This window comes from Arachis stenosperma, chromosome 4, assembly GCF_014773155.1.
Source record: "Arachis stenosperma cultivar V10309 chromosome 4, arast.V10309.gnm1.PFL2, whole genome shotgun sequence".
In the NCBI taxonomy this organism is placed as follows: domain Eukaryota; kingdom Viridiplantae; phylum Streptophyta; class Magnoliopsida; order Fabales; family Fabaceae; genus Arachis; species Arachis stenosperma.
Genome location: NC_080380.1, coordinates 62902933 through 62925100, shown reverse-complemented (window position 1 = coordinate 62925100; position 22168 = coordinate 62902933). Strand labels below are relative to the sequence as shown.

The window sequence follows — 22168 nt, the reverse complement described above, 5'->3', positions numbered from 1 at the left end:
TGCCAAACACTCCTTCTCTTCAGCACGTTGGCAACGTGCTCGAGCCTTTCTCAAGGCTCCATGTTTGCTTCCTGGCGTTGGCAACGTGCATGGCAAGGCTTATGGGCGTTAGCAACGTGCATGGCATGGCTTATGGGCGTTGGCAACTTGATTGGTGCCCTTCCTGGTGTTGGCAACGTGCATGGCAAGGCTTGTGGTCGTTGGCAACTTGGTTGGTGCTCCTCTCTTCATTTTGGGCGTTGGCAACTTGGTTGGGCGTTGCCAACTTGGTGAGCAATCCAGAAACAATACTTTCCATGTTTGAGGCTCTAAATGAAGCCAACATTTGAACCTTCAAATGAACTCCAATTTCATATTGTGATATATGGTTGAAAAGCTCTTGATGTCTACTTTCCAATGCCACTGATTTCACCTCAATTGGAGTTTTCTAGCTCAAGATACACGTTCTTGAAGAGAGCATCCTCAAGCTGCCTGGGCGTTGTTGCCCAAGTTGTTGGCAAACACGCCAGCAACAACGCCAGGCTCTTCTTCAACTTGGCTTGGGCGTTGCCAACTTGGTGTTGGCGTTGGCAACGTGCTACTCTTCCCCTGGTGGCTTCCCCTGATGGCTCCTGGCGTTGCCAACTTGCTGCTCAAGTTGGCAACTTGCAATGCTTCATTTCCTTGCTCTTGGGGCTTGAGTTTCCCTCTGATTTGAGCTTCCATTCCTCACCACATTATGGACTATTATATATCGTTGGAAAGCTCTTGATGTCGGCTTCTCAACGCAATTGAAATCATGCCAATTGGATCCTTGTGGTTCAAGATATTCATCCTTGAAGAGGGGGAGGTCAAGCTGCCAACTCTGCTGGACACACACTAGCAAGTTGCCAACTTGATTTCCAAGTTGCCAACTTGCTTGTTCTTCCTTTCTCCAATATTTTCTTGCTCCATTGTCTTCTTGCTTCATCACCTAACATAAACCAAAGAACTTTCCTCAAAGTTTTGCCATCTTATGCAATAATTTTCAAGGGAATCATTCACATCAACTTGTATATAAACTCCTTGATTTATTTGCATGAATTATGCCAAATTTCACTTAATTCTTGGTTCATGGATGCATGGAGGAAAACTCACAAAATTGCTCATTTATTTCAAAGAAAGTGAATGAACCTAAGCTAAAACTAACTAAACTAACTAGTTAAAATGGCAAATATGCGAATGCATCACAACACCAAACTTAAACCTTGCTTGTCCTCAAGCAAGAAAAGAATCATGCAATAGAGATTGACAATCCAAGGTTAGAAGAATAGCAAGTTAATGTTCATGGCAAGCTAGTTTTCTATGCATGCTACAATCACAAAAGAAATGTAAATGATTGATGCTTCTATCTAGCTCACTTTATGAAATCTTTTTCTTATAATTCTTCCTTGAAACAAGCTTTTGATTTTTCTTATTAGCTTCTCCTTTTGGGTGCTTTGCCCCATGAGTTAATAACAAAGCTACGATTCTAAATGCTTTGTTTTCAAGTATTACCACTTGATACATAAGCACCACAAGCATTTAATTAGAGGACTTCATTAGGCTCATTTTTTCTTTTCTTTTCTTGACTCTCTAATCATTGATGCTCAGAACCTTGAGCTTTGAGGGAGTGCTTTTGCACTTGAGCCTAACCTTGACTTCTAAGTGTTTTGTTTTCAAGCATTTTACTTGATACATAAACACCACAAGTACTTAACAATGGAATTGTCATTGGTACTCAGAGCCTTCAACTTTCTCATTCTTTCCCTTTTTCTTTTCTTTGCCTCTTTTTTTTTCAAGGTTTTCATGATTTCAAAAGATTTCACAAAATGTCCTAGATGAAAACTTCAATTAAATCAAATCTAATGCACTTGAGCAACAATCAAACATACTAGCCTTCCAATACTTGTATGCACATGCCAAGTTCTTCTTTAATTCCTTGTTTGTTTATGATCATGATGCTTTTTTTTGCTTTTGAATTCACAAAACTCAAGTTGGTAGTCATAATGCCACAGCAACGTATTGCAAATCAAAATGCAAGCTATGCTTATTCATACCACACATGTATATAAAGAAGGTAATAAGACAATCATGCAATTTAAAGTGCTGGAAACAAATGAGAGGAAAAAGAACTTTACAACCTTGTAATTTATCTTCTCTATTGTTGTCCTTTTCCTCCTTTTCTTTCCCTTCCCACACCAAACTTAGAATGATTGCTTCTCCTCAAGCAACAATTAGAACCGTGGCTATGGGGCTAAGATAGATCATGAATGTCTTACACAATGAAACATTAGTAGCACATGTGTTTCAAGTAAGCAAAATTAAGGATAACAATTAAGGCACAGGAAACATAGACATTTTGATTGCAAACTTAAGAAGGTGAGCATAATACATTGCATAAAAGATAAGTGGCACACCAAACTTAGTGTGACACTTTCACTTGGAATTAATGCAAGTATCCAGTAAAGATTGGAAACAAATTTTGTTGCATAGCAACACCAAACTTAGAATGCAATCATATGTCAATTTATTTGAATTAAAACTAAGCAAATGAAACTCTTGTATTGTTAAATACAATCACCAAGCTAAGAATCTGTCATGAATAAGGATCTCTTGGTAATGTATTAACAAAAACAGTTAATAAGCAACCTAAATGAAAGCATTTAAAGATAGAAAATAACTAAAGCAAGTAGAATGCAAAAGTGTCAAATCAAAAGAGAAAACTAAAACTGCAGAGGCATTATGATTATGCAGACAAGTAGTGTTGCTTGAATAAATTGCATAGAAAATGAATGGCACACCAAACTTAGAATCTTGGTGTGTCACTTTCATTTTTGATTTGATGCAATCATCCAAGAAGATTGAAAACAATTTGTTGCAAGGCAACACCAAACTTAAAATGTAACCATATGCCAATTTATTGAATTTAAATAAAACAAAGAACAAAAACAAAGCAGAGAGGAGAAATTATACCTATGGTTGACATGTTGTTCACTTTCTTCCTCTTCTTCCAGTTTGTTAATAGGAATGAGTTTAAGGGGCGAGAAGATTCAGCTAGTGTCCCCTGTCTTGGCCTCTCCTCAGCAAGCTTTCTTTTGTTAATGGCTTGATTGAGCTTGCTTGTTGGATCAGGGGGAGGATTGCTTGTGGTTGACCCCTTTTTCTTCATGAATATTGTCCTTGGTAGCTTGGTCACAATCCTCTTCTTGGTGCTTTTGTTAATTGCCTTCACTTTCTTGAATCCAAGTCTTGGTGGTTGTGTGATTGTTGGAGTCTTCTTTTCATCAAGAGTTCTGTGCAATACTGGTTCAATGAGCTCTTCCTCTGTGTACTTCTCTGCTTCACTTGAGTGTGATTTCTCTTGAGTGTCTTCCTCACGTTCTTGCTCTTCCACTTCTTCTTTTACATTCAACATTTGCTTTAATAGCTCTTTCATGGAAGAGGTTTGTTGTTCTTCCCAAGATTTTTTCATCTCCTCTTCATATCTTTCAATCATGGATTCAATTGTTGAGCCTTTTTGTTTCAAGGAAGTTTGAGAGAGTTGTGAGTTTTCATGTTCCATTGTTACTTCAACTACCCTCTGTGGACTTGGAATTCTGTGCTCATATACCTCCACCAACTCATCCTTCATTGAAATTTCACTTGACAAATGGACCTTGTGTTCTTCTTTTTCCACTTCCTCACTCACAAATTGGTCTTCATTCTCAATGCTTGGCAATCCTAAATGTTTCTTTATTTGCTCTAAGTGCCCATCTATTTTCTCAAAAAGGCTCTCTCGTTCCTCCCAATATTGTTCTTGTCTTTCCAAGAGTTCTCTGGACGTTTGAAGGAGGTCCTCAGCTACTAGCTTAAGAGGTGAAGGTTGAGAGAAGTTTTGTGGATATGGATGTGTTGTGGTGAGGTTGTTTTGAGTGGTATGAAATGAATCTTGTGAATTGTGGAATAAGTTTTGTGGTTGGTGGAATGAATTTGTGGATGATGAATTGAATTGTATGAATTTTGGAAAGAATTTTGTGTTGAGGCAAACTCAAGTGGTGAAGAATTTTGATATGAAAAATTTGGAGGTGAGGTTGGATAATTAAGAGGTGATGGCTCTTGATAAGTAGAATATGGGCTCTCAAATGCTTTCTGGTTTTGCTCCTCCCAGGCACAACTTGAAGAATTGTTGAAATCATCATAGTATGGACAATCTTGTAGTCCTTGGGAGGAATCTTGCATGAATCTGTTGCAAACATAATCAAGAGATGATGTCTCTTGATGAATAGCATTTGGAGAATTAAAATTTCCTTCCCAGCCATAGTTTGTGTCAATGTCATAACAGCATGGTTCACTTTGTGGCTCTGGGAGAAAATTCATTTCACTTGATTGTTCACACTCTTGTTGATATGCCCAAGCACCATGAGGGTAATGACATAAATCATTTTGTGGTTCTGAACAATATCTCATGTGATTAGCTTGATCAATTTGTGGCTCTGGAGCAAATCTCCATGGATTGGAGTGCTCATAATTTGCAAGTTCTTGGCGATACTCCCAGCCACCATTAGAATAATGACTTGAATCATTTTGTGGTGGTGAGAAATATCCCATATGATTTTCTTGCTCATCTTGTGTCTCTGAAGCAAGTATCCATGAATTGGAGTGCTCAGAATTTGTATTTTCTTGGTGATATTTCCATCCACCATTAGAGATTGGTGGTGGTGGATGATATCCCAGAAAGTTTGTTTGATCAAAAGATGAGATAAACTCCATTTAAGTTTTGTAGAACACAATCACAAAGCAATTGAAATACATGTCTCAGATGAGAATTTCTTGGTGAGGCAATAACACAAACACCTTAATGTCCAAAAAGAAAACAAAAAAATTAAAAGAACTGTACAAAGAAAAAATGCTTAATCTAAACTACCATTCACTTAATCATTGTCAATCTTTTCCAATCCCCGGCAACGGCGCCAAAAACTTGATACGTAAAAATTTAGATTTCACGTAATTACCGGCAAGTATACCGGGTCGTATCAAGTAATAAGACTCACTAAGAGTGAGGTCGATCCCACGGAGATTGGTAGATTAAGCAACTTTAGTTAAATGGTAGATTTAGTCAAGCAAACATAGTTTTGATTTCATGAGCATTTTGATTTTTGAACATAATTGCAAGAATTTAAATGGTAGAGAATGTAAAGAACTAGAAGATTAAATGACGGAAACTTAAAGTGCAAGAAACTTAAATGACATCAAAGATAAATTACAAGGAATTAAAGGTTGCAGAAATTTAAAGAACATAAGAGTAAATGGCAAGAAGTAAATGAACAGAATGTAAATAACAAGAGTAGTAAATAGACAGAATGTAGAAGGGATTGGGAAATGGGTAATCAAATAACTAGAGCAAGAGAAATGAGAATTAATGATAGAGAGGATCATTAGGGATCAGAGATGCAAGTTATCATGAATTGATGTTAGTCAAATCCTTCTCATCATGGGTATAGATCTATGGCAAGTGGGTGATTGAATCCCAATCTCTTGGTGATTCAATCTCTCTCAACATAACCAATTGCCACTCTCGTGATCTAATTGTTCATGAGAAGAGATGAAGCTCAAATCTAATCCAGCCACACAATTCCTATAATCTCAACCAAGGAGAGTTACATCTCACTACTAACCAAGGCAATTGATTAAAGAGATCATGAAAGGATGAACTCTAAACTGAATTATGTGGCTCATTCCTCAAACTCACCACATAATTCATATAGATTAACCCCTCTCTCGATGGTGGTTGAATCTTTGAAGATCAAGAGTTCCCTCTTTAGATCAACCACTAGAGTTGAGGAGGAGAAGATGGGTTCACCAATTCATTCCAACAAACAGAGCTCCTCCCCCTAATGAAAGTGGGGTTTAGTGAGTCATTGCTCCAATTTCAACAACAGTTGCCATAAACAAGAATTAAACTAAGTGTAAAGGAAGAAGAAGAAGAAGAATGAAGTGCTTAAAACTTGAAGATGAAGAAGAACAATTCCAATAGAAAACCAAAGATGAGCTTTCCGGGAGAGTACCCGGAAGTTCTAACAAAAGCCAAGTAAAAGTGCTAAAAGTGAATAAAAATTCTAAGTGTTAAAAAGTATTCCAAAGTCCCCTACAAGTACATCAATCTCTTCTATTTATACTACTCCTAAAGCTCTTTCAAATATCTTGAATTGGGTTAACAATATGGGCTTCCTCTTTGTTGAATTCTTGGCTCAATTGGAAGAAGTGTTGCTAGACTTGGAAAGGAAGAGTTCATTCATCATGCTTCTGGCCCATTGGCTTGGCGTTTTTGTCAATAACGTGGCCTTAATGCACGTTGGCAACGTGCATCATAATTTCCTGGAAGTGAGTTTGAGACTTGGGCGTTGCTAGCCCAAGTTGTTGCTAACAACTTGCTTTTCCTCTTCTTGGCTCTACTCTCATGCTCAATGTAGCCCAGAATTTGAGTGTCAACCTTCTGCTTAAATATGGACTACTATACATCATTGGAAAGCTCTTGATGTCTATTTTCTAATGCCACTGGAATCACCTCAATTGGACTTTCCTAGCTCAAGTTATGGTTCCTCAAAGAAGGTAAGGTCAAGCTGCCAAGTTGTTGCCAAAAACGCACCTTCACCCCCAAGTTGGCAACGTGCTCGTGCCTAGCCTCCCAAGGCAGGGGCTTGGGGCTGGCGTTGTTGCAAAACACGCACCCTTATATGCACGTTGGCAACGTGCTCGTGCCACACTCCAAGGCTAATCTCTAGCCTTCTTGAGTTTCACTTCATGTTCTTGTTTTTAGGGCCTAAAGATGACTCTGGTTTGGCTTCAATTTTGTGCTCCACCATAGACTATTATATGGTTGGAAAGCTCTGAATGTCAGCTTTCCAATGCAACTGGAAGCACTCGATTTGGATCTCTGTAGCTCAAGATATCTTCCATTGAAGTGGACATGGTCAGGCTGCCTTGTTGGAGTTGTTGTGGATAACGCCCCTGCATTCCAAGTTAGCAACGTGCATCACAATTTCCTCACCATCCTGGCGTTGTTGCCAAACACTCCTTCTCTTCAGCACGTTGGCAACGTGCTCGAGCCTTTCTCAAGGCTCCATGTTTGCTTCCTGGCGTTGGCAACGTGCATGGCAAGGCTTATGGGCGTAGCAACGTGCATGGCATGGCTTATGGGCGTTGGCAACTTGATTGGTGCCCTTCCTGGCGTTGGCAACGTGCATGGCAAGGCTTGTGGTCGTTGGCAACTTGGTTGGTGCTCCTCTCTTCATTTTGGGCGTTGGCAACTTGGTTGGGCGTTGCCAACTTGGTGAGCAATCCAGAAACAATACTTTCCATGTTTGAGGCTCTAAATGAAGCCAACATTTGAACCTTCAAATGAACTCCAATTTCATATTGTGATATATGGTTGAAAAGCTCTTGATGTCTACTTTCCAATGCCACTGATTTCACCTCAATTGGAGTTTTCTAGCTCAAGATACACGTTCTTGAAGAGAGCATCCTCAAGCTGCCTGGGCGTTGTTGCCCAAGTTGTTGGCAAACACGCCAGCAACAACGCCAGGCTCTTCTTCAACTTGGCTTGGGCGTTGCCAACTTGGTGTTGGCGTTGGCAACGTGCTACTCTTCCCCTGGTGGCTTCCCCTGATGGCTCCTGGCGTTGCCAACTTGCTGCTCAAGTTGGCAACTTGCAATGCTTCATTTCCTTGCTCTTGGGGCTTGAGTTTCCCTCTGATTTGAGCTTCCATTCCTCGCCACATTATGGACTATTATATATCGTTGGAAAGCTCTTGATGTCGGCTTCTCAACGCAATTGGAATCATGCCAATTGGATCCTTGTGGTTCAAGATATTCATCCTTGAAGAGGGGGAGGTCAAGCTGCCAACTCTGCTGGACACACACTAGCAAGTTGCCAACTTGATTTCCAAGTTGCCAACTTGCTTGTTCTTCCTTTCTCCAATATTTTCTTGCTCCATTGTCTTCTTGCTTCATCACCTAACATAAACCAAAGAACTTTCCTCAAAGTTTTGCCATCTTATGCAATAATTTTCAAGGGAATCATTCACATCAACTTGTATATAAACTCCTTGATTTATTTGCATGAATTATGCCAAATTTCACTTAATTCTTGGTTCATGGATGCATGGAGGAAAACTCACAAAATTGCTCATTTATTTCAAAGAAAGTGAATGAACCTAAGCTAAAACTAACTAAACTAACTAGTTAAAATGGCAAATATGCGAATGCATCAATTATCAGTAACATTTCTCTTTGTTCAACATTCTTTCAAGAGCCAACAATTTTAACATTCATAAACAACAAGATAAAAAATATGCAATGTTCAAGCATTCATTCAAAAATAAAAAGTATTGTCACCATATCAATATAATTAAACTAAATTCAATGATAAATTCAAAACTCATGTACTTCTTGTTCCTTTATATTAAAAACATTTTTTATTTAAGAAAGGTGAAGGATTCATGGAATTATTCATAGCCTGAAGACATAGTTACTAAATACTAGTGATCATGTAATAAAGACACAAACTTAGACAAACATATAGCATGAAAACCGAAAAATAGAGAAATAAGAACAAGGAATGAGTCCACCTAAGTGATGGTGGCGTCTTCTTCTTGAAGGACCAATGATGTCTTTGAGCTCTTCTATGTCTCTTCCTTGCCTTTGTTGCTCCTCCCTCATTGCTCTTTGATCTTCTCTAATCTCATGGAGATTGATGGAGTGCTCTTGATGTTCCACTCTTAATTGATCCATATTGTAACTCAAGTTTTCTAGAGAAGTGTTGAGTTGTTCCTAATAGTTGTTGGGAGGAAAGTGCATCCCTTGAGGCATCTCCAGGATTCCTTGGTGATGAGCTTCCTCATGCGTCTCTTGGGATCCATGAGTGGGCTCTCTTGTTTGCTCCATCCTCTTCTTAGTGATGGGCTTGTCGTCTTCAATGAGGATGTCTCCTTTTATAACAACTCCAGCCGAGTAGCATAGATGGCAAATGAGATGAGGAAAAGCTAGCCTTGCCAAGGTAGAGGGCTTTTCAGCTATTTTGTAGAATTCAAGGGAGATGACTTCATGAACTTCTACTTCCTCTCCAGTCATGATGCTATGGATCATGATGGCCCGATCCACAGTAACTCCGGATCGGTTGCTAGTGGGGATGATGGAGCCTTGGATGAACTCCAACCATCCTCTAGCCACAGGCTTGAGGTCCAGTCTTCTCAATTGTACCGGCTTGCCTTTTGAGTCTCTTTTCCATTGAGCTCCTTCCATACATATGTCCATGAGGACTTAGTCCAACCTTTGATCAAAGTTGACCCTTCTAGTGTAGGGGCGTGCATCTTCTTGCATTATAGGCAAGTTGAATGCCAACCTTACATTTTCTGGACTGAAATCTAAGTATTTTCCCCGAACCATTATAAGATAATTCTTTGTGTTCGGGTTCATACTTTGATCATGGTTCCTAGTGATCCATGCGTTGGCATAGAACTCTTGAACCATTAAGATTCTGACTTGTTGAAGGGGTTTGGTCAGAACTTCCCAACCTCTTCTTTGGATCTCATGTCGAATCTCCGGATACTCATTTTTCTTGAGCTTGGGACCTCAGGGATCACCTTCTTCTTGGCCACAACTTCATAGAAGTGGTCTTGATGGGCTTTTGAGATGAATCTCTCCATCTTCCATGACTCGGAGGTGGAAGCTTTTGTCTTCCCTTTCTCTTTTCTAGAGGTTTCTCCGGCCTTAGGTGCCATCAATGGTTATAGAAAAACAAAAAAGCTATGCTTTTACCATACCAAACTTAGAATATTGCTCGCCCTCGAGCAAAAGAAGAAATAAAAGAAGAAGAAGAAGAATATATAGAGGAGAGGGAGAGAGATGTGTATTCGGCCAAGGGGGAGAAGAGAGGGTTGTTGTGTGAAAATGAAGAAGGATGGAGGGGTTTATATAGTGGAGGGAGAGGGTATTGTTCGGTCATATAGGGTGGGTTTGGGTGGGAAAGGGATTTTGAATTTTCAAAGTATGTGGGGTTTATGGGAAAAAGTGGATAGATGTGAGTGGTGAAGAGGTGATGGGGAAGAGAGATTGAGGTGATTGGTGAAGGGTTTTTGAGGAAGAGTGTTATTGCATTGTGTAAAGAGGAGAGAAGGTGAGTTGAGTTAGGTGAGGATCCTGTGGGGTCCACAGATCATGAGGTGATCCTGTGGGGTCCACAGATCCTGAGGTGTCAAGGATTTAACATCCCTGCACCAATTAGGCATGTAAAATGCCATCTCTATGCAATCCTGGCGTTTAACACCAAATTGATGCTTGTTTCTGGCGTTAAACACCAGCTCTATGCTTGTTTTGGGCGTTCAACGCCAGTCTGCAACATGTTTCAGGCGTTGAACGCCAGTTTCATGCTTGTTTCTGGCATTTAACACCAGTTCTCCTCAAGGTGTTGTCCTGGCATTTAAATGCCATACTGTTGTTTGTTTCTGGCATTCAACGCCAGATCCATGCTCTGTTCTGGCATTGAACGCTAGCCAGATGCTCCTTACTGGCGTTTAAACGCCAATAACACCTTCCTCCAGGGTGTGCTGTTTCTTCTGCTATTTTTTATTCTATTTTTAATTTTAGTATTTGTTTTGTGACTTCACATGATCATGATCCTAATAAAACATAAAAGAACAATAAAATAAAAAATAAAATTAGATAAATAAAAATTGGGTTGCCTCCCAATAATCGCTTCTTTAATGTCACTAGCTTGACAGTGAGCTCCCTTTGAGCTACACAGGTGATCAGGTCAATGTTGTGGACTCCCAACACCAAACATAGAGTTTGAATGTCGGGGTTCTCAATACCAAACTTAGAGTTTAGTTGTGGCCTCCCAACACCAAACTTAGAGTTTTATTGTGGGGGCTTTGTTTGACTCTGTCTTGAGAGAAGCTTTTCATGCTTCCTCTCCATGTATATAGAAGAACACCCTTGGGTCTTAAACAAAAGGTAGTCCCCATTCAATTGAAGGACTAATTCTCCTCTGTTAACATCTATCACAACTCCTGCTGTGGCTAGGAAAGGTCTTCCAAGGATGATGCATTCATCCTCCTCCTTCCTAGTGTCTAAGATTATGAAATCAGCAAAGATGTAAAGGCCTTCAACCTTCACTAACACGTCCTCTACTAATCCATAAGCTTGTCTTACTGACTTGTTTACCATCTGTAATGAGAATGTGGCAGGCTGTACGTTAATGATCCCCAGCTTCTCCATTACAGAGAGTGGCATAAGATTTATGCCTGACCCTAGGTCACACAGAGCCTTCTCAATGGTCATGGTGCCTATGGTACAGGGTATTAAGAATTTACCAGGATCTTGTCTCTTTTGAGGTAAAGTTTGCTGAACCCATGTATCTAGTTCACTAATGAGCAATGGAGGTTCACCTTCCCAAGTCTCATTACCAAACAACTTGGCATTCAGCTTCATGATGGCTCCTAGGTATTGAGCAACTTGCTCTCCAATTACATCTTCATCCTCTTTAGAGGAAGAATAGTCTTCAGAGCTCATGAATGGCAGAAGGAGGTTTAATGGGATCTTTATGGTCTTTATATGACCTTCAGATTCCTTTGGGTCCTCAATAGGAAACTCCTTCTTGCTTGAGAGACGTCCCATGAGGTCTTCCTCATTGGGATTCACGTCCTTTCCTTCCTCTCTAGGTTCGGCCATGTTGATTATGTCAATGGCCTTGCACTCTCTTTTTGGATTCTCTTCATTATTGCTTGGCAGAGTACTGGGAGGAGTTTCTGGGACTTTCTTACTCAGATGGCCCACTTGTGCCTCCAAATTTTTGATGGAAGACCTTGTTTCACTCATGAAACTTAAAGTGGCCTTAGACAGATCAGAGACCATGTTTGCTAAACTAGAGGTGCTCTGCTCAGAATTCTCTATCTGTTGCTGAGAAGATGATGGAAGAGGCTTGCTATTGCTGAGCCTGTTTCTTCCACCATTATTAAAGCCTTGTTGAGGCTTTTGTTGATCCTTCCATGAGAAATTTGGATGATTTCTCCATGATGAATTATAGGTGTTTCCATAAGGTTTACCCATGTAATTTACCTCTGCCATTGCAGGGTTCTCAGGATCATAAGCTTCTTTTTCAAAAGATGCCTCTTTAGTACTGTTGGATGCATTTTGCCATCCATTCAGACTTTGAGAAATCATGTTGACTTGTTGAGTCAACATTTTGTTCTAAGCCAATATGGCATTCAGAGCATCAATTTCAAGAACTCCCTTCCTCTGAGGCGTCCCATTATTCACAAAATTCCTCTTAGAAGTGTACATGAATTGGTTATTTGCAACCATGTCAATAAGTTCTTGAGCTTCTGCAGGCATTTTCTTTAGGTGAATGGATCCACCTGCAGAATGGTCCAGTGACATCTTAGAGAACTCAGATAGACCATAATAGAATATATCCAAAATGGTCCACTCTGAAAGCATGTCAGAAGGACACCTTTTGGTCATCTGCTTGTATCTTTCCCAAGCTTCATAGAGGGATTCACCATCTTTTTGTTTGAAGGTCTGAACATCCACTCTAAGCTTGCTCAGCTTTTGAGGAGGAAAGAACTTAGCCAAGAAGGCCATGACCAGCTTATCCCAAGAGTCCAGGCTATCTTTAGGTTGTGAGTCCAACCATGTTCTAGCTTTGTCTCTTATAGCAAAAGGGAAAAGCATGAGCCTGTAGACTTCAGGATCTACTCCATTAGTCTTAATAGTCTCACAGATCTGCAAGAACTCAGTTAAAAATTGGTAGGGATCTTCTGATGGAAGTCCGTGAAACTTGCAGTTTTGTTGCATTAGAGCAACTATTTGAGGTTTCAGCTCAAAATTATTTATTCCAATGGCAGGGACTGAGATTCTTCTTCCATCAAATTTGGAAGTAGGTATAGTATAATCACCAAGCATCCTCCTTGCATTATTATTTTTCAGCTGCCATCTCCTCTTCTTTTTCGAAAATTTCTGTAAGGTTGTCTCTGGATTGTTGTAGTTTAGCTTCTCTTAGTTTCCTCTTCAGAGTCCTTTCAGGTTCAGGATCTGCTTCAACAAGAATATTCTTGTCCTTGCTCCTGCTCATATGAAAAAGAAGAGAACAGAAAATAATAATAGGGATCCTCTTTACCACAATAGAGAGATTCCTTTATGTTAGTAGAAGAAGAAAAGAATAGAATAAGGAAGAGGTAAGAATCCAAACACAAGGGGGAGGAGTAGGTTCGAATTCTTGAGATGAAGAGAAGTGTTAGTAAATGAATAAATAAATAGAAAGAGATGAGAGAGGGAGAAATTCGAAAATAAATTTTGAAAAAGGGTTAGTGATTTTCGAAAATTAGAGAGAAGAAATAAAATTAAAATTAAAATGTTAAACAATTAGTTAATTAAAAGAATTTTCAAAAAGAGGGAAGTAATTTTCGAAAATTAGAGAGAGGAAAGTAGTTAGGTAGTTTTGAAAAAGATAAGAAATAAACACAAAAAAAATCAATTAGTTAGTTGAAAAAGATTTGAAAATCAATTTTGAAAAGATAAGAAGTTAGAAAAGATATTTTCAAATTTTTGGAAAAGATATTATTTGAAAAGATATGATTAAAAAGATATAGTTGAAAAAGATTTGAATTTTAAAATTTAAAATTAATTACTTGACTAACAAGAAACTAAAATATATGACTCTAGAATTTAAAGATTGAACCTTTCTTAACAAGAAAGTAACAAACTTCATATTTTTGAATCAATCACATTAATTATTAGTAAAGTTTTCAAAAATTATGAAATAAAGATAAGAAAAAGATTTTGAAAGATATTTTTTAAAAAATTTTTGAAAAATAAGAAGAAAATTGAAAAAGATTTGATTTTTGAAAAAGTTTGAAAAGATAAGATTTTTAAAGTTGAAAATTTAACTTCACTAACAAGAAACAACTAATTTTAAAAAATTTTTGACTAAGTCAACCCAAAGATTTCGAATTTTTTTTAGAGAAATAAGGAAATGATATTTTTTATTTTTGAATTTTTTATGAGGAGAGAGAAAAACACAAAAATTTTTGGATGTCAAGATGAACACCAAGAACACTTTGAAGATGCAAGACACCAAACTTAAAAATTTTCAATGCTTAGACATTATGAATGCAAAAATGCATATGAAAAACAACAAAAGACACAAAACAAGAAAATATGAAGATCAAACAAGAAGACTTATTAAGAACAACTTGAAGATCATGAAGAACACATGCATGAAATTTTTTTCAAAAAATGCACAAATTTTTTCAAAAAATGCACAAATTTTTAAAAACATGCAATTGACACCAAACTTAAAATTTGACTCTAGACTCAAACAAGAAACACAAAATATTTTTGGATTTTATGATTTTATTAAATTTTTTTGTATTTATATTTTTTTCAAAAATTATTTTTAGAAAAACGAAAACAAATAAAAAAATTTTGAAAGATTTTTGAAAACTTTTTGAAAAGAAAATTACCTAATCTGAGCAACAAGATGAACCGTCAGTTGTCCAAACTCAAACAATCCCCGGCAACGGTGCCAAAAACTTGGTGCACGAAATTGTGATAATCAACAATGGCGCCAAAGACTTGGTGCTCTCAAACGTGAATCACACTTTGTCACAACTTCGCACAACTAACCAGCAAGTGCACTGGGTCGTCCAAGTAATACCTTACGTGAGTAAGGGTCGATCCCACGAAGGTCTGAAATCGCATACACTGATTAAATATCAATCAAAAGACGTCTAATAAAATAGTAAAATGTCCTATTTATACTAGACTAGTTACTAGGGTTTACAGAAATAAGTAATCGATGCAGAAATCCACTTTCGGGGCCCACTTGGTGTCTACTTGGGCTGAGCTTGAGCTTTACACGCGCAGAGGCTTCTTTTGGAGTTAAACGCCAAGTTGTAACGTGTTTTTGGCGTTTAACTCTGGTTTGTGACGTGTTTCTGGTGTTTTACTCCAAAATGCAGCATGAAACTGGCGTTGAATGCCAGATTGCGTTGTCTAAGCTTGAACAAATGATGCCAGGGCATTTTGGCTAGTTTCACTGACCTATCTTTACTGTTTTTAGGGTAGTTTCATGCATTTTCTTAAGAAATAAGATAGTTTTGGGTGGATATTCACTTACATCTTGATTCAAGCATACATTGTGCACTTTACATGATTTCATGAGAATTTTGCATGAATTATATGACAAATTGGATGATGCATGACTCATGACTTGTACTAGAACTTTGATGCACTTTGTTGCTTGATTTCAGGACAAAAGAAGCAAAGAAGAACCACGTTAGCAGCCACGTTAGTTTAACTAACGTGACCTCAAACGTGGAATGGGAGCTAGCTTGCAAAGTTAGTGAGAAAGGTAATCGCCAATAACGCCCTCGAAGCCATCATAGCCCATGTTAAGAGTCACGTTAACTAAGTTAACGTGAACTCTAACGTGGAAGAGGACAACAAGGCCAACGTTAGTGACACTCTCCTTTGTCACTAACGTTGGACCAAGCTCATAATTGGCCACGTTAGTTGCCACGTTAACTTAGTTAACGTGGACTCTAACGTTAAGAAGCAAAAGAAAAGCCAACGTTAGTGACATTCACCTTTGTCACTAACGTTGGCCAAGCCTCCATAAGCCACGTTAACTCCCACGTTAACTTAGTTAACGTGGAAGCTAACGTGGAGAGAGCAATTGATCGACAACGTTAGTGACACTTACCTTTGTCACTAACGTTGGGATGAACACCTAAGAGCCACCATGAGCAACATTAACTCCCACGTTATGAGTAACGTTAACTCCCACGTTAACTTTGTTAACGTGGAAACTAACGTGGATAAAGAGATGATGAGCCAACGTTAGTGACACTCACCTTTGTCACTAACGTTGGAGATGGCTAGCATTACTACGGTAGAAGCCACGTTAACTTAGTTAACGTGGACTCTAACGTTGGAAGTAGGGACACATTGGAACACTAGTGACAAAGGTAAGTGTCACTAACGTTCTCGAAGGATTGGCATCACTACGTTAGAAGCCACGTTAACCTAGTTAACATGGACTCTAACGTAGGGAGAAGGGGTGACTCACCACGTTATTGGGAAAGGTAAGTCCCAATAACGTATGCAAAGGACCAAAAGGCAACGTTAGTGGTCACGTTAGTGCCACTAACGTTGAAGTCAACGTGATCATATTTGGGTGAGAAACGTTAGTGAAAAAGGTGATTGTCACTAATGTTCTCGAACCCACACTTTCACTTAACGTTGACACCACTAACGTCCTAAGCCAAAGTCCCTGCCTACTTCACATTTTCTCTCTGCAAGCAAAGCTAAGCCCAATAAAGAGGATAACTGCTTCAAACTCAAGATCCAAGAGGCCCACACCCAAGATTTGAAGAACCAACTAGAAGATCAGAAGAGTAGTATATATAGGAGTAGCTTTGAATTAGAAAGGGGTTGGAACTTTAGGGAGCCTTGGGCATAGAACTACTCTCTGTATTTACTTTTTCTGCAACTTCTAGTTTTACTTTCATGATGTATTCTCCATCTTTGTTTTCAATTTTCAAAGCTATGAACAACTAAACCCCTTTCATTGGGTTAGGGAGCTCTGCTGCAATTTGATGGATCAATTATTAGTTTTCATTATTCTTCTTCTATCTTTTCTCTTGATTTTACTAGAAAGCTTTCAATCTTCATCCAATTAGGTAGTTATCTTGGAAAAGAAACTATTCATATTTGGGTCTCTTCGGAACCTTGCAAGAGGAATGAAGGGATCATGCTAGAAATGCTTTCTCATGCTGGACCAAATTGGGTTTGGATGGATATGTGACTATAATCCTACCAATACTTGATTTGGGAATGCATGTGGTATAATCAGTGACCACACTTCATCTCTTCTCATGAGCAATTGACCAAGGAATTGGCTATTGATCAAGATTTGAGAGATTGGATTACCAAGGAATTGGAATTTGATCACTTAAGATTGCCAAGGAAATCAATGAATGCATTGATTGAGGAAGAGATGAAAATGAATTTGATCCGGAGAATGCAACATCTCCTAAGCCCAATGAACTCCCCATTTCTGATCTTACCCATTCTCTTTAATTTCTGCCATTTACTTTTATGAGCATATCCCCCATTCCCATTTAAGATTCTGCCATTTACCTTCTACCATTTATATTCAGCTCTTTATTTCTAGCATTTACTTATTCTGTTATTTACCTTTCTGCAATTTAATGTTTGATGAGCGGATAATTTGTACCTTTTTTGGCATTATTTTTAGTATGTTTTTAGTATCTTTTAGTTAGTTTTTAGTATATTTTTAGTAGTTTTTAGTTAAAATTCACTTTTCTGGACTTTACTATGAGTTTGTGTGTTTTTCTGTGATTTCAGGTATTTTCTGGCTGAAATTGAGGGTCCTGAGCAAAAATCTGATTCAGAGACTGAAAAGGACTGCAGATGCTGTTGGATTCTGACCTCCCTGCACTCGAAGTGGATTTTCTGGAGCTACAGAAGCCCAATTAGCGCACTCTCAACGGCATTGGAAAGTAGACATTCTGGGCTTTCCAGAAATATATAATAGTTCATACTTTACCCGAGACTTGATGGCCCAACCCGGCGTGGCAAATCAGCCTCAGAATTTCCAGCGTTTAATGCTGGAACTGGCATAAAACTTGGAGTTAAACGCCCAAACTGGCATGAAAGCTGGCGTTTAACTCCAGAAAAGGTCTCTACACATGAAAGCTTCAATGCTCAGCCCAAGCACACACCAAGTGGGCCCGGAAATGGATTTTTCTGTCATTTACTCATTTCTGTAAAACCTTAGGTTACTAGTTCACTATTAATAGGATTTTTTGACATTGTATCTGCACCGCATGACACTTTACACGTTTCTTTGTGTACCTTCCACGGCATGAGTCTCTAAACCCCATGGTTGGGGGTGAGGAGCTCTGCTGTGTCTTGATGGATTAATGCAATTACTACTGTTTCTTATTCAATCATGCTTGCTTCCATTCTAAGATATCACTAGCTCTTAACCCGGATGAATGTGATGATCCGTGACACTCATCGTCATTCTCAACTATGAATGTGTGCCTGACAACCACCTCCGTTCTACTTTAGATTGAGTAGATATCTCTTGGATTCCTTAACCAGAATCTTCGTGGTATAAGCTAGAACTGATGGCGGCATTCAAGAGAATCCGGAAGGTCTAAACCTTGTCTGTGGTATTCTGAGTAGGATTCAATGATTGAATGTCTGTGACGTGCTTGATGCCAGGGCATCCTGGCTAGTTTTACTAGCCATTTTTTATATGCTTTAGGTTGGTTTCATGCATTTTCTTAGGCAATAAGCAAGTATTTGGATGAGAATTATATGCATGCCTTGATTCAATCAAACATTGTTAAATATGTGCATTTTCATGAGATTTATGCAAGAATTGTTTGATGTTATGAATGATGCAAAATCTTGTGATTTAGCAAGGCTTTGATGCATGTGTTTGGTTGATAATAGGTGAAGCAAAGATTAGAGCAAGAAGGCTTGAAGACACATCAAGATTGCCAACGCCAGGAAGCAAGCATGGAGCAAGGGGGCAGGGGCTGGAACGTTGCCAACGTGCTGAGAAGAAGGAGTGTTTGCCAAAAACGCTGGCAACCCTGGCAGCCGGACCTTACTCTCTTCCATGGAGTATATCTTGAGTTCTAGAGCTTCAAATGATGCACTTCCAACGGCATTTGAAAGTAGACATCCAGCTTTCCAACCATATATCATAGTATGGGTTGACATTAGTTTGAAGCTTCAAAAACTGGCTTCATTTGGAGCCTCAGAAAGGAGCACGTTGCCAACGTGGAATCTAAGTTGGCAACGCCCTTGCTAAAATTTGGCTCCCTGGGAGGCATAACCCACGTTGCCAACTTGGGGAAGGTGAAAGCGTGTTTGCTAGCAACGCCTGTGAAGCTCAGCAGCCTTAGAAGATAACCCACGTTGCCAACTTGAGAATGTGAAGGCGTGTTTGTCAAAAACGCCGGCAACCTTGGCAGCCTGACCCTGTCTCCTTCAAACACGAATAACTTGAGCTACAGAGATCCAAATTGAGTGCTTCCAGTTGCGTTGGAAAGCTGACATTCAGAGCTTTCCAACCATATATAATAGTCTATAGTGGAGCATGAAATGGAAGCTCGAATCAGAGTCATCTTTAGGCCCCAAAAACAAGGAAATGAGGTTGAAATTCAAGGCAGCATGAATGAGCCAAGAGAGGAGGGTCGAACACGTTGTCAGGGCCAAAATGAACTGGCGTGTTCCTTGGCAACTCCAGCAACAACGCCCAGGCCAAGAAATTTGGGCTAGGGGCGTTGTTGAGCACGTTATTGGTGGAGTGTTTGGCAAAAACGCCCAACCAGGGCAGCCTGACCTTGCCTTCTTCAATGGAGCATAACTTGAGCTAGGAAAGTCCAAATGAGGTGATTCCAGTGGCATTGGAAAGTAGACATCATGAGCTTTCCAATGATATATCATAGTTTCTATTTAGGCGAAGGATTGAAGCTCAAATTCTGGGCAACATTAAGCATGAAAGTAGAGTCAAGAAGAAGAAGAGCAAGTTGTTAGCAACAACTTGGGCCAACAACGCCCAAGTCTCAAAGCTCACTTCCAGGAAAGCCACTTGCACGTTGCCAACGTGCATTATGCTTGGAGTTATTGGCAACAACGCCAAGTCATTGGGCCAAAGCAGTGAAAATGAACCCTGTTTGACAAGAATTCCTTCATGAAGCTAATCCAACCTCAAGCAAGCAAAGCCCACAAATCTCAACCAATCAAGGCCACAAAAATCATCTAGAATAGTTGATTTTCATTTAATTGTAATTTGCTTTTAATTTCATTTCAATTGGTAATTTAGAAAAGCCTATATAAAGGCCATAGTCTCATAGCATTAGGAGGTTGGATTGAGGGGATACGGAGGAGACCAATTTGAAATTCTGTGAATTGGCACACTCCATTGAGAGTGGGTCTTCGGACCCCTCCCCTTCATACACTCTTCTTAACTTCCCTTCTCTTCTCCTTAGTAGTAGTGTAGTTTAATTTGTAGTTTTCATCTATGAATTCTTGAATTCTCAATTTCTGTTTTGAAGTCTCACTCTTTATTTTCATGCACTTTAGTTTCATGCAATTTAGTTTTCAATTGGAGCTATGATTCACTAAACCCCACTTTCATTAGGGTGAAGAGCTCTGCTTGTTTGAATGCATTGATGAACTCCTCTTTTCCTCCTCAATTCAAGTGGTTAATCCAAAGAGGAAACTCTTGTTCTTCAAAGATTCAACCACCATCGAGAGAGGGGTTAATCTATGTGAATTGTGTGGTGAATTTTGAGGAATGAGCCACATAATTCAGTTTAGAGTTCATCCTTTCATGATTCACTTAATCAATACACCTTGGTTGGTATGTGAGATGTAACTATCCTTGGTTGAGATTATGGGAGTTGTGTGGCTGGATTAGAATTGAGCTTCATCTCTTCTCATGAACAATTAGATCACGAGAGTGGCAATTGGTTATGTTGAGAGAAATTGAATCACCAAGAGATTGGGATTCAATTACCCACTTGCCATGGATCTATACTCATGATTGAGAAGGACTTGACTAACATCAATTCATGAAAACTTGCATCTCTGATCCCTAATGATCCTCTCCATCATTAATCCTTATTTCTTTTGCTTCTAGTTATTTGACTACCCATAACCCAATTCCCTTCTACATTCTGTCAATTTATTATTCTTGTCATCTACATTTTGTTCCTTTATTTCTTGCTATTTACTCTTATGTTCTTTAAATTTCTGCAAACTCTAATTCCTTGCAATTTATCTTTGACGCCATTTAAGTTTCTTGCATATTAAGTTTCCGTTATTTACTTTCAATTTATTTCTCTCTTCTAGTTCTTTAAATTCTTTGCCATTTAAATTCTTGCAATTATGTTCAAAAAATTTACAAACCTCATGAAATTAAAACCATGTCTGCTTGACTAAATTTACCATTTAACTAAAGTTGCTTAATCTACCAATCTCCGTGGGATCGACCTCACTCTTAGTGAGTTTTATTACTTGATGCGACCCGGTATACTTGCCGGTAAATACGTGAAATTTAATTTTTACGTATCAAGTTTTTGGCGCCGTTGCCGGGGATTGGAAAAGATTGACAATGATTAAGTGAATGGTAGTTTAGATTAAGCATTTTCTTTGTTTTTGCTTTGTACAGTTCTTTTAATCTTTTTGTTTTCTTTTTGGACATTAAGGTGTTTGTGTTATTGCCTCACTAAGAAATTCTCATCTGAGACATGTATTTCAATTGCTTTGTGATTGTATTCTACAAAACTTAAATGGAGTTTATCTCATCTTTTGATCAAACAAACTTTCTGGGATATCACCCACCACCACCAATCTCTAATGGTGGTTGGAAATATCACCAAGAAAATACAAATTCTGAGCACTCCAATTCATGGATACTTGCTTCAGAGACACAAGATGAGCAAGAGAATCATATGGGATATTTCTCACCACCACAAAATGATTCAAGTCATTATTCTAATGGTGGCTGGGAGTATCGCCAAGAAATTGCAAATTCTGAGCACTCCAATCCATGGATATTTGCTCCAGAGCCACAAATTGATCAAGCTAATCACATGAGATATTGTTCAGAACCACAAAATGAATTATGTCATTACCCTCATGGTGCTTGGGCATATCAACAAGAGTGTGAACAATCAAGTAAAATAAATTTCCTCCCAGAGTCACAAAGTGAACCATGCTGTTATGACATAGACACAAACTATGGCTGGGAAGGGAATTTTAATTCTCCAAATGCTATTCATCAAGAGACATCATCTCTTGATTATGCTTTCAACAAATTCGTGCAAGATCCCTCTCAAGGACCACAAGATTGTCCATACTATGATGATTTCAACAATTCTTCAAGTTGTGCCTGGGAGGAGCAAAACCAGAAAGCATTTGAGAGCCCATATTCCACTTATCAAGAGCCATCACCTCTTAATTGTCCAACCTCACCTCCAAATTTTTCATATCAAAATTCTTCACCATTTGAGTTTGCCTCAACACAAAATTCCTTCCAAAATTCATACAACTCAATTCATCAACCACAAAATTCATTTCA

At 38.8% G+C, this 22168-nt stretch overlaps 1 non-coding gene across 1 annotated transcript; it reads left to right on the top strand.

The window, feature by feature from the left end:
- Positions 1-12468: 12468 nt before the first annotated feature.
- Positions 12469-12576, top strand: LOC130977529 (small nucleolar RNA R71). Its single transcript, XR_009085218.1, has one exon. It is a non-coding gene; the product is annotated as a small nucleolar RNA R71 (small nucleolar RNA).
- The last annotated feature ends 9592 nt before the right edge of the window (positions 12577-22168 follow it).